The following is a 10,830-nucleotide window of genomic DNA, read 5'->3' as shown; positions in this document are numbered from 1 at the left end:
AATTACCGCTCACATTTGCTCACTAGTTTAGGCGGTGAATTATTGTTTGTCTAATTTTCATTTGTTTCATTTTACATTTGCTTCATTATTCATTTACATTTAAGGTTTTCTTCATTTACAATTTCTTCCCCTCAGCGGCGAAATACAAATCTGAACCTTATTTGGTGAACAAGGGCGGCGAAATTCAAAGGTTAGATAAAAATTATTATGTTTTTTTTGTTCTTTTGGTGAACAAGGTGGACAAGGCGGAACCCTATTTGTTTTTTGGTGAACAAGTTGGACTCGATTTTGAGAAATTCAAGTAATAAGTTTACTAGTATTTTCGATTTATGTTGTCTTTCTCAGTTTTCCCGATTTTTCCAAAACAAAATGGAGAAATGGTTATTTATGCTTATTTATGAAGATTTGTTGAATAATAACTTCGATTTACTGTATGGGCCCCTCATCTTTTACAAAACGCACGTGTTGTCCTTATTTGCATCTGTCGTTTTCAAAAAGGTGTTGGGATTGTGTTTATGAATATTGATTTTTTTTTTTCTTTCTGTATGAACCCTACCAGCATTCGCCCTCCATTCCACAGACGACTAAATCTGAGCCTTTTTTATGTACTAAATGTACTAATCTATACCCAAAATAGAAGGAATAAACAAAAAAATTGATGGGGTTTTTATATGCACTTTATGCACGTATTATTTTGGATGTTTTTCTATTGATTATTGAAGTTTGAATTTTTAATTTTACGTTTACAGTAAAATATGCTAATTTCATGTTTTTATTTGTTTACTTAAGGCACCAATGGTTGGTCAATCAAAAGTGAAGAATAATGCAAAAGGTATAATTTGTATTAATTTATTTCTATATTTGCGGTTCTGCTTATATCAATTAGAAAATTAATGATCTCCTTATCTTTTGTTCATAAAAAGCTTTGGGTGGGGAAAATGGTGATTCCCCGGTGAAGAAGAAACAAAGGACCACTGCACTGCCTGGAATAGTAATTCGTGGTAGACTTGTTTTAAAAAAATTATTATTTTTAGGGTTATTGTGACTTTGAAAATGATATATTTTTTTAATTCACTGTGTTATAGTAATTGTAGTTTCATATATTTTTAAAATTGGCGCACAAGTCTCATCATCATATGTAACCTTATGGTATGTATGACGTTGATAGTCCATTGCGCTGTTGAAATTCATATATAATAGCAAGAGATCTGAATTCTTGTTCAAATACTGTCGAAATAAACCATTTTCGCTCTTCGATAAAGACGTAGTGCGAAATAACCCATTCATACGTATATCTCTGAAATACGCAGGAATCCATAATGCACGATCCTCGTACATGTCATTAAACCATCTGTTTTCGGATAATTCGTATTCCTCAACAAAATCTCTCCACTTCTCCTCGAAAATAGTCGACTCATCATTGTCGGTCCATATTATGTTGTCGAGTTTCACCCTCAAACCAGAATTGTCCGTCAAACTATTTGGCAACTTTTCAGCAACCTTCATGGTTATATGCCACATACAAAATCTGTGTTTTGTATAAGGCCAAACAAATGCAACTGCCTTCCTCAGTGTTGGATCTTGATCAGTGATCAACATTGTAGGAGCTAGCAGAACCCATGCACTCCTTAAATCTTTCCAAAACCCAAGCATAAACGTTTTCATCTTCGTGAAACAACAGAGCATCTCCAAACGACACACATCTACCGTGATTGTCTTTTCCAGTCAATGGCGTGAGTATCATATTGTACCTGTGTAGATGCATATTAAAAAATATCAACAAATATAAATATTAATTAAATACATAATAATGTAAACAAAATTAAGCTAAAAACAACATTCAACAATAAATTATACAATATTCAATACGAATTTGTGAATATTCTCCCAGTTACTGCGCGCGATCATATTTACAAATTATACAACTGTTATAAAATATTAATAACTAATCATTGCCGTTCGTGTTGTATGTAGCATCAAACGAAATGGCTTCACCAACCAACTTGTAGTTTCTGATGGATACATTATCGGCCCAGAACAAACAACGTATCATATTCATCCCTTCATGAAGCTCGTAATAGAACTTAAATGAATCACAATATTGTTGTTTCTTCTTAAATTATTGAACCAATATATCTGCATCAGAGCCCTTAGTATAACCCTTCAAATCGAGAGTATAATTCCTGAAGTCTCTGCTAGTGCATCCAACATCTTCATACTTACCAACAAGCTCCTTGTAAAATCGAAAACTTTTCATTGGACCAATATTTGCTTTTACGGCAGATTGGATAACCATTTGTTGAACATCACCAACTTTTCTATTGGTCATCATGAATTGACGACTAATTTCAGGGATCATAGGATGAGTGTGACCTTCATTGAACGTGACAATCTTATAATATCCACCTGATGCCACATGCAAAATAATTCTGGCCATACATTCAACTCTAAATGATGATCAATTGCGTTTTTTATTTGAATGGACAGCTAAGGGTTCAAGCTTATCCCTCAAACCTTCACGATTGCAATAAATCCACCTCTTGCGAATCGTTCCATCCTTCGCTCGTCTGATTGTGCCTTTTCTAGTTTCAAATCGACAATAACTAGCATAATAATCATAAAATTCCTCTCCTACTTCCAAAGTATGAAATACTAGACCAACCCGAGGTTTCAGAGAATCATCGCATTTAGGAAAAAATAAATCTTCACGTGAATCATCTTCGGAATCATTAACAGGCACTACATATATAAATTACATAATAGTATTAAAAAACATATTGAACAATACACAGTTGTACATAATAAGAAAATAAATATTACTAACTAGGTTAGCAAAAAATAATTTACTGTATTGAAAATTAAGAATTTGATCATGAAAAAAAAATCATAAATATTAGGGTTTTCTGTGTAAAAACAATTACTGAACAAATACAAAATCATGAAGAAAAATAAAAATTGAACAAATACAATATACTAAACATTATAAACTAATGTAAATTCGGATGCATTATATCCAAAATATAATGAATAAAAGCGTATTGCTGACAAATAACAAACCTTCGATTAATTTTGTTTTATCTTGAGGAACGGTACATGCGCCCTCTCCTTCGCCAGAATCAGGTTCTGCAAAAAAAAAAAAATTACAGATACAAAAACTGCAGGAACTGACAACAATGGAACGATAGGTGTATGAAAATAAAAAAGAATAAAAATTGCAAATTAAAGAGAAATCAAGAAACGGAAACTATAAAAACTATTAACCTTCCAAACGATCAAAAACAATTATGCAAAAATAACAAAATAATAAACTTACCGGAGTTCTCCATGAACAGGTATATGAGCAAAAAGATTTCGGATTACAAAATAATATTTTATGAAGAAACGAAAACTGCCTAATAATAAACTAAACTAGAACGAGAAATTGAATAAGAGCAAATTAAAAATAATTAATTAAAAACATCAAAGATATGTATCGAATAAAAATTAACATAAATAAAAAAAAAACTTAGATATGCAAAACGTGAAAGATATGAAAAGAATCTACAAAAGATATGTAAAAATCGGCAATGACAAATTTAACCTTTATGGAATTAAATAATAAACAAAATTAGAAAAAAAAAAAACTCTAGCCATAGGATTGAAACGACAAACGCACCAGATCGTGCTCTAGATCTCATTAAAATTAGGGGGTCCTATTGGAGCGGCACCCTATATATATATATATATTGAATTATTGGATAAATAATTTGATTTGATTTTTCCTTTTCCTTTTAGGTCACTGGTATGGGACGTGTATGGTACTGGATACAAGCAAATTCTTATACTTTAAAAATGGTGGGAATTATCACATATAGCCCTCTTTCATAAAAACATAAGTTTTATAGCCCTAGTTTATACTCCCTCCGTCCACGAAAAAGAGTTTTGTTTCACCGCCTTTTTTTGTCCACGAAAAAGAGTCATGTTTCACTTTTTATACAATTTTACCCTTCTTTGACTTTCATATTTACTTTATTTGCCATTCATGGACCCACCACAATAACTAATAAATAATCTATTTACTTCTTTAATTAAATCCTAATCTATTTCCTTAATTAAAATCCTTCCTCATTTTCTGATTAAATCAAACGCACATTTCACTTTCTTTCATTTCTTTGGAACCCTAGTTTTAAAACTGCACTTGTGCCGCCTCTCTCCGGCGAGGCCGCCCCTTCTAGTGGCCTGAGTCGGTGACCATTGATGGCCTAAGTAGGTGGTGAAAGAGAATGTGGCGGCGGCAGCGGGATTTTAGAGAGAGGGGTGCAACATCGGGCAGCGTGGCGTCGCCTCTCTTCTCCGGCGAGGAACGCCACCGCCGACCGCCTCTCTTCCCTCTGAGCTCGAAACCCTAAGGCGCCGCCTCCCTCTTAGCCCAAAACCGTAAGGTAAGGTGTCGTCTCCCTCAAATTGCCGCCTCCCTCTGAGCCCAAAATCCTAAAGCGCCGCCTCCCTTTGATTTTCGGAGATGAATCGGCAAATAGACAAATTGATTCACAGTCGCCGCCTCTTTATGACTCGTCGCCTCTGTTCCTTTTTTCCGATTTTAGGTGGTGAATCTATTTATGTGGTGGTGAATCTGTTCTTTTTTTCGACTTCTCGTGGTGGCTGAAATGTTGGTTTTGTGAAGAGGGCTGATGATTCCATATTTTCGTGATGTCTGTGATGCTATGGCTGAATCTCTTGTCTTGGTCTGAAATTGCATGAAATTGCAATTGATGATGCTATGCTTGCCTTGGTCTGTCGTCTGAGTTGGCTGATGAATTTTTGTAATGTATGTGATGCTATGGCTGAATATGTTGGATCAGAACATGAAACTGCATTTGATGCTTTGCCTTAGGTTTGTGTCGCCCTGTGATGACAATTGAGGTTTGAGGGTTACTAATCCTTTTTTGATGAATGAATTTGTAACACCCCAATTTTCATAAACTTTTCAATATAAAATCTTTGAAAACTAATATATAAAAATAAAATTTCTTGAATTATAAAAGTTTAAACCAATTTAAAATCAACTTGTCAAAACTAAAGTAGTAACATGAAATAAAATGATAAACTAAAAAGTAACATGTTTCAACTTAAATTTCTATGGAAATACTAAATCTCTAGTCATTCTCGACTTCCATGGCCACCTCGACACTAAAACTGCAAAACTGAAAAGATAAGGGGTGAGCATATTGAAAATATACTCAGTGAGGAACATAACAAATATCCATATACATCACATATATAATCAAATCACGTTATCATACTTGCAAACATACGCCAAGAGACCGGAGCCCCTTGACAAACATAATCGTAGTTTGAGTCGATGGCTTAAGTCCCATGACCAAACACATACATAGATCAATGGCTTAGGTCCCATGATCGATCAATGGCTTAGGTCCCATGATCACACATAACATAGATCAATGGCTTAGATCCCATGATCGCACATAACATAGATCAATGGCTTAGGTCCCATGATCGCACATAACATAGATCAATGGCTTAGGTCCCATGATCGATCAATGGCTTAGGTCCCATGATCACACATAACATAGATCAATGGCTTAGGTCCCATGATCGCACATAACAACATAGTCATAGTTTGATGCACGTAAACAAGTAATCAAACGCGATAATAAAAACATATATAACCATATGAATAAGCGTAAAATCCCTCACCTTAATGTCGAAACAAAACAAAACCGGAAAGAAGGTCTTAATAGCGCCGCACCAGAAGAATTCGTCAAAATCGCAGCTGAACAGACCAGTCAGCTTCAAGCCTTCGTTTGAAGCCTCAAACGTCCTCAAATCGTATTTTGCCCAGAAATACGACTTCTTCGTCTTCGAGAGAGCTTTCCGTGGCCGCCTGTTTCGCTTGAATCGGAGTTCTGTGGAGGAAGTTATGGCCGTTCTCCTGAAACTGCCAGAACTTGATTTCCTGCGAAAATCTGACTCCACACGTTTCTGGCCCTCTCTGCTCTCTAAAACCCTAATTAATTAGTGTGTCCGTCTCTTTTAGGGTTTGAAAATGGATCCCATATTTATACTAGTTTCTAAAGAGCTTTTGATAAATATAAAAAAATTATTTTCTATGTATATCTCCTACTAAGATAAAGAATAAAGATGATAAAAGGAGTTCTAATTCTAATAGGAATCATTAATAATAATAATAATAATAATAATAATAATAAGCTATACAAGAAAATACCATTAATTAAACTTATAAAATAAATCTAAGTTATCGGGGTGTTACAGAATTCAAGTTTCATTCGAGAAATGGTGATTGAATGATGGTGTTTGCAAGCTGTTAGAAGTTCAAAACTTAATTTGGGATTAAGAATTTAAATTTTTTTATTAACACTACCCCTATAAATTTACCTCTACTCCTCTTACACCTACTTTAACAACTTTCTTAAAACCTGTGCCGAATCCCAAATGGGACTCTTTTTGGTGGACGGAGGGAGTAATAGATAAGTTATATAGCCATTTTAAACTTAAAATACTATAAAACCCTTTCACTAATTTGTACTCGACGAAGTACTCGATGGTGCCATCAAGTACACAATCGAGTAATGAAAAAATTGAAAATTTTCTATAACACCATCGAGTAATCGAAGTACTCGATGGTGTACACGAGTACTCGATGGTTTACACGGTGGTGTCATCGTGTACACCATCGAGTACAAAAAAGTCAAAGGGTGTTATAGTCTTTTAAACTTAAAATGACTATATAACTTATCTATTATAAACTAGGGCTTTAAAACTTATGTTTTTATGAAAGATGACTATAATAAGATTTCCCACTTAAAAATGTATTAGTTTTCTTACATTTGTGAGATTGTCTCACGCTCAATAATAATAATTTAGGGGATAATTCTATTCATAATCCTTATTTTACTTAATATAGTCCTTCATCTAAAATAATAAAATAAAAAATTATGAATTTACTTACGTAATTTATAAAAAAAAAATTATAAATTTACTATTTGACCATATAACACATAACCCCCAAATTAAATGACCTACAATCCACAACTCACAAATAATGTAATTTATATTCTTCTATACTTCGTTCTCAAATCATCACAAGTTTTGAAGTTTTGTGCACTAATGTTGGCGCATACTATACATTAACTTTGTAGAGCACAGAAGTGCATCAGATGTCATATATCTTCAATTGATGAATTGCAAAAGCAAGTCCAATTCCAAATACTCTAAATTCATATTTCCTTCGATATATATCCAAATCCCTTCACCCATATCCTAGAGGAGGGGAGGGGGGCTATAATTCTTCTTGCAACTAGCACCATAAAAACAATGCCTCATCGCAGTTGGAAACCTACCTAAAATTTACTTCAATTTATAAATGGTACGTATCTCTTCATAACTAAAAAGCAGATACTTGAATTGAATGGAAATGTTCGCTAGAACTGAAGTCAAGAGGATAAATTCATAATCTAGAGATAGTCACATGTGGCCCACTTCAGAAGCAGTTTAAAGATACGTTATCTGTGTTTCAATGAAGTTCTAATTTTGTTCAGAGGTATGTTATCTGTGTTTCAATTAAGACGAAAAAATTAAGGTCTCTTCTAGATTTGTAAAGCAGGTTAAAGATACCTAATACTTATATTATATGAGAAAAATGCATAACACGGATATGAAAATGAAGTACGGATGAATAAACGGGCCATGAGTATTTATAATTATTATTTGGGTGATTATATTCATAACCTCCATTTTACTCAATATATCTTTCTCTTTAAAATAATAATAATAATATAATTTTTTTTATTTTATTCTAGAATTCATAGCTCCAAATTAAATAATTAATAAATAATTTATCACTCTGAGGATATAACTTCATTGTTGTATTGTGGGAAAAGGAAGATGAGATTATTAGAAAAGTCCAAAGAAGAAAAAACATTACTTGCAGAGTTTTAGAAGCAAAGAAGGAATCAAAAATGAGAATTTGAAAAAGAAAACTCAAATAATTAATTTTTAATCCAAACTCATCTTTTTGGTTTGTTGGATACAAACTAATAAGGATATGATTAGAAAAGGAGTAGATGGTTGAACATGATGCCGGATTTTATTTACATTTTACAAGATTAATTTTAAATTTATATGTGCAAAATTCGTCCTTAGTAGAAATAGAATTACTATAAAGCTAGAAAATGAAGAAAAGCAGTAGATGACTAAATATATTATTGATATCTTGTTAGAAATTGAAGTTGTATTTTTGTATTTTAATGGTTTGCTTCTTTAACGTCTGCAATTTTTTTTTCTCTAGCGGCTATTCCAATGGTGAAGGAATATATTTTTACGTGTATTTTGTTGTATTGGACGAAGTTATAATTAAGTATTGATTAGAATTTTATATCTAAATTATAAGGGAAAGATAGTATGTTTACAATAATTATTAATATTATTTTTAAATAAGAGGTTATAATGAGAAAAATGGAAATTGTGAATAAAATTACTCTTAGGGGCGTTTACTTTGAATGATTGATTATATGCATGATTGACTATTTTTATCTTCAAGAGTATATATTATCTTTTTTTTTAGAGTGCAGAGTAGAATATCTTCAATCCTACTTTTTTTTATGGGATAAGAATCAAACAAAACTAGCTTAAATGATATAAATAATCAAGGGCCTTGAGATATCTTAATGTTGCAATTCATCAAAGTAAATAAGGATTTTTTTATTTATTTATCAAAGTTAACACAAATACTCATGTGCAATCGGTTGCACCGTGCAACTGGTTTCCAAAATGACACTACTTCATTCGGAAAATGACACTACTTCTTCAAGTATCATTTGTATGTTGAAGTAGTGTCATTCAGAAACCAGTTGCACGGTGCAACCGATTGCATGAGAGAGTGCCTCCAAATTTAATCATAAAAAATAAACGCACCCTTTATTATTTTAGAAGAGGGTTAACTCAAATAAAACGGGACATGAATAAAATTCTAGAATTACACTAAATTACTAAATTGTAAAAGTATAGCCCTTATGGGGTCAGCCCAGCCCAAGTCCCAGGGCCTAGTAGAAAAAGCCTCTAAAATACTCTCGCGTACAAGTCAGTATTACAATAGAGTACAGTAAAATAATTATAACTATTTTATGATGATATTTAATTGGGTTGATTTTGGTTGGAAACGTAATGATTTCATGAAAAATATTCATGTATTGGTATGAGCAATTAGTTACTAGGTAGTCGGTAAAAATGATCAACATCTAATGTATTTTATGTACTACTATCCTTTATCATATTGAATTCATTTTTCTAAGAAAAAATATTTTTTTATGCAAGACAATATTTAAGAATAATTTTCCTATAATAATTTCCGGTCCCAAATAACTGTGTGAAATTTTAACTGTATCTGGTAATTGAATATTAATTAGTAATACTTGAAGCTTAAGAGCATTGGCAACGCCCTTACTCGAGCGCCTACTCGAGTAGAGAGGTGCACTCGAGTAAGGCGTTGCAGGGAGGGGCGATTCGAGTGCTACTCGAGTGTTCGAGTATGCACGAGTAATTTTCTTTTTTTTTTAATTCTCTTCTCCTCTTTAAAAATCTCTCTCTCCTCTTTAAAAATTATAAAAATCAAGTAAGCTATCAAGTAACATCAATACGGCATTACTTACTTAATAACACAACTCACTATCAAGTAGGCTATCAAGTATGCCCATTGCGGATGCGGGATGCTCTAACAACGTTTACCAACTACATTTATGTATGATTGAGAAAAACTGTGTCCAACAAACCAGCAAACCTATCCATTGTTTTACTTCACTACGTTTTCTAGGAGACACCTCAAAGTCAACTTTTTATATTTTTATAGTATTAAAATAATGACGTCAGTTTGATTTCGGACTACCTGGACAACCCTATCCAGATTTATTTTGGTGACACGTCGTCTATTTGACCGCATTCAAAGTGGACTACTATTTCTCCCTCATTATTTATGCAGTATAGTTTGAATTTAAAAATGTTCATAATCTCGACCAATTACATTGGTTTGGCCGATCAAATAAGACATGATATTATATTATATTTTGCAATTTATGTATGTATGAATTATGATCTTCAAAATTGGGCCAAGCATAATCACATGACATGCAACAAAATGTTAGTTAAGTAATGATATTGATCACAAGTGCGATGCAGCTATTATACACGTAATTAAGCTCTTGATCAAATTTCCCTACAAGTCATTTCATGGGCTTTTACTGGGAAAATGACACCCACCTAATCAGGGGCGGAGCCAGGGGGGGCAGTGGGGTCACTGGACCCCCCTGGAATTTCCAAAAATCCCAGGGGTATTTTAGTAATTTTACAAATATATTTAAAAAAAATAAAAAATATTAATTTGAGAGAGAGAAGAGAGTCCAAGGAGGCAGTGGTCGGTGGTTATTTTGGAAGAGAGAGAGAGTTGCTAAATGGGCTGCTGAGTGGGCTTATTCTTTTAATTAGAATGGAATTGTTTCCTTCTTTTAATATGCGAATTCAGAATGATATAGTTTCATATTTGAGATGAGAATTGGGATGAGAGTATATATAATAAATATATATTAATTATAATTTAATCGGTTAATTAATCGGTTATTCACATAAATTTATTCCAGTGTCCTTCCAAAAAATAAAACAATAAATTATCGTACTAGTTTAGTGATGCTAGACGATTAATGTGGTGGTTATCTCATCTGCTATAATAATAATTCAAATGCATTTACAGACAATATTTATGGTATGATGTATTATGTATATTGTGACAGAACAAAGGTAATGTTGCTAAATGGTAAGGTA

At 32.8% G+C, this 10,830-nt stretch overlaps 2 long non-coding RNA genes across 2 annotated transcripts; one reads left to right on the top strand and one right to left on the bottom strand.

The window, feature by feature from the left end:
• Positions 1-1,225, top strand: LOC130988079 (uncharacterized). The gene is made up of 3 exons (XR_009089969.1): positions 1-190; positions 790-832; positions 924-1,225. It is a non-coding gene; the product is annotated as an uncharacterized LOC130988079 (long non-coding RNA).
• Positions 1,226-4,993: 3,768 nt separating this feature from the next.
• On the bottom strand, positions 4,994-6,188 carry LOC130988070 (uncharacterized). The gene is made up of 2 exons (XR_009089965.1): positions 5,698-6,188; positions 4,994-5,183 (listed from the first exon to the last, which is right to left on the bottom strand). It is a non-coding gene; the product is annotated as an uncharacterized LOC130988070 (long non-coding RNA).
• Positions 6,189-10,830: the final 4,642 nt, after the last annotated feature.

The sequence above is a fragment of the Salvia miltiorrhiza genome, chromosome 1 (assembly GCF_028751815.1).
Source record: "Salvia miltiorrhiza cultivar Shanhuang (shh) chromosome 1, IMPLAD_Smil_shh, whole genome shotgun sequence".
Classification (NCBI taxonomy): Eukaryota; Viridiplantae; Streptophyta; class Magnoliopsida; order Lamiales; family Lamiaceae; genus Salvia; species Salvia miltiorrhiza.
The sequence above is the reverse complement of the archived record's forward strand: the minus strand, read 5'-3'. Positions and strand labels throughout refer to the sequence as shown.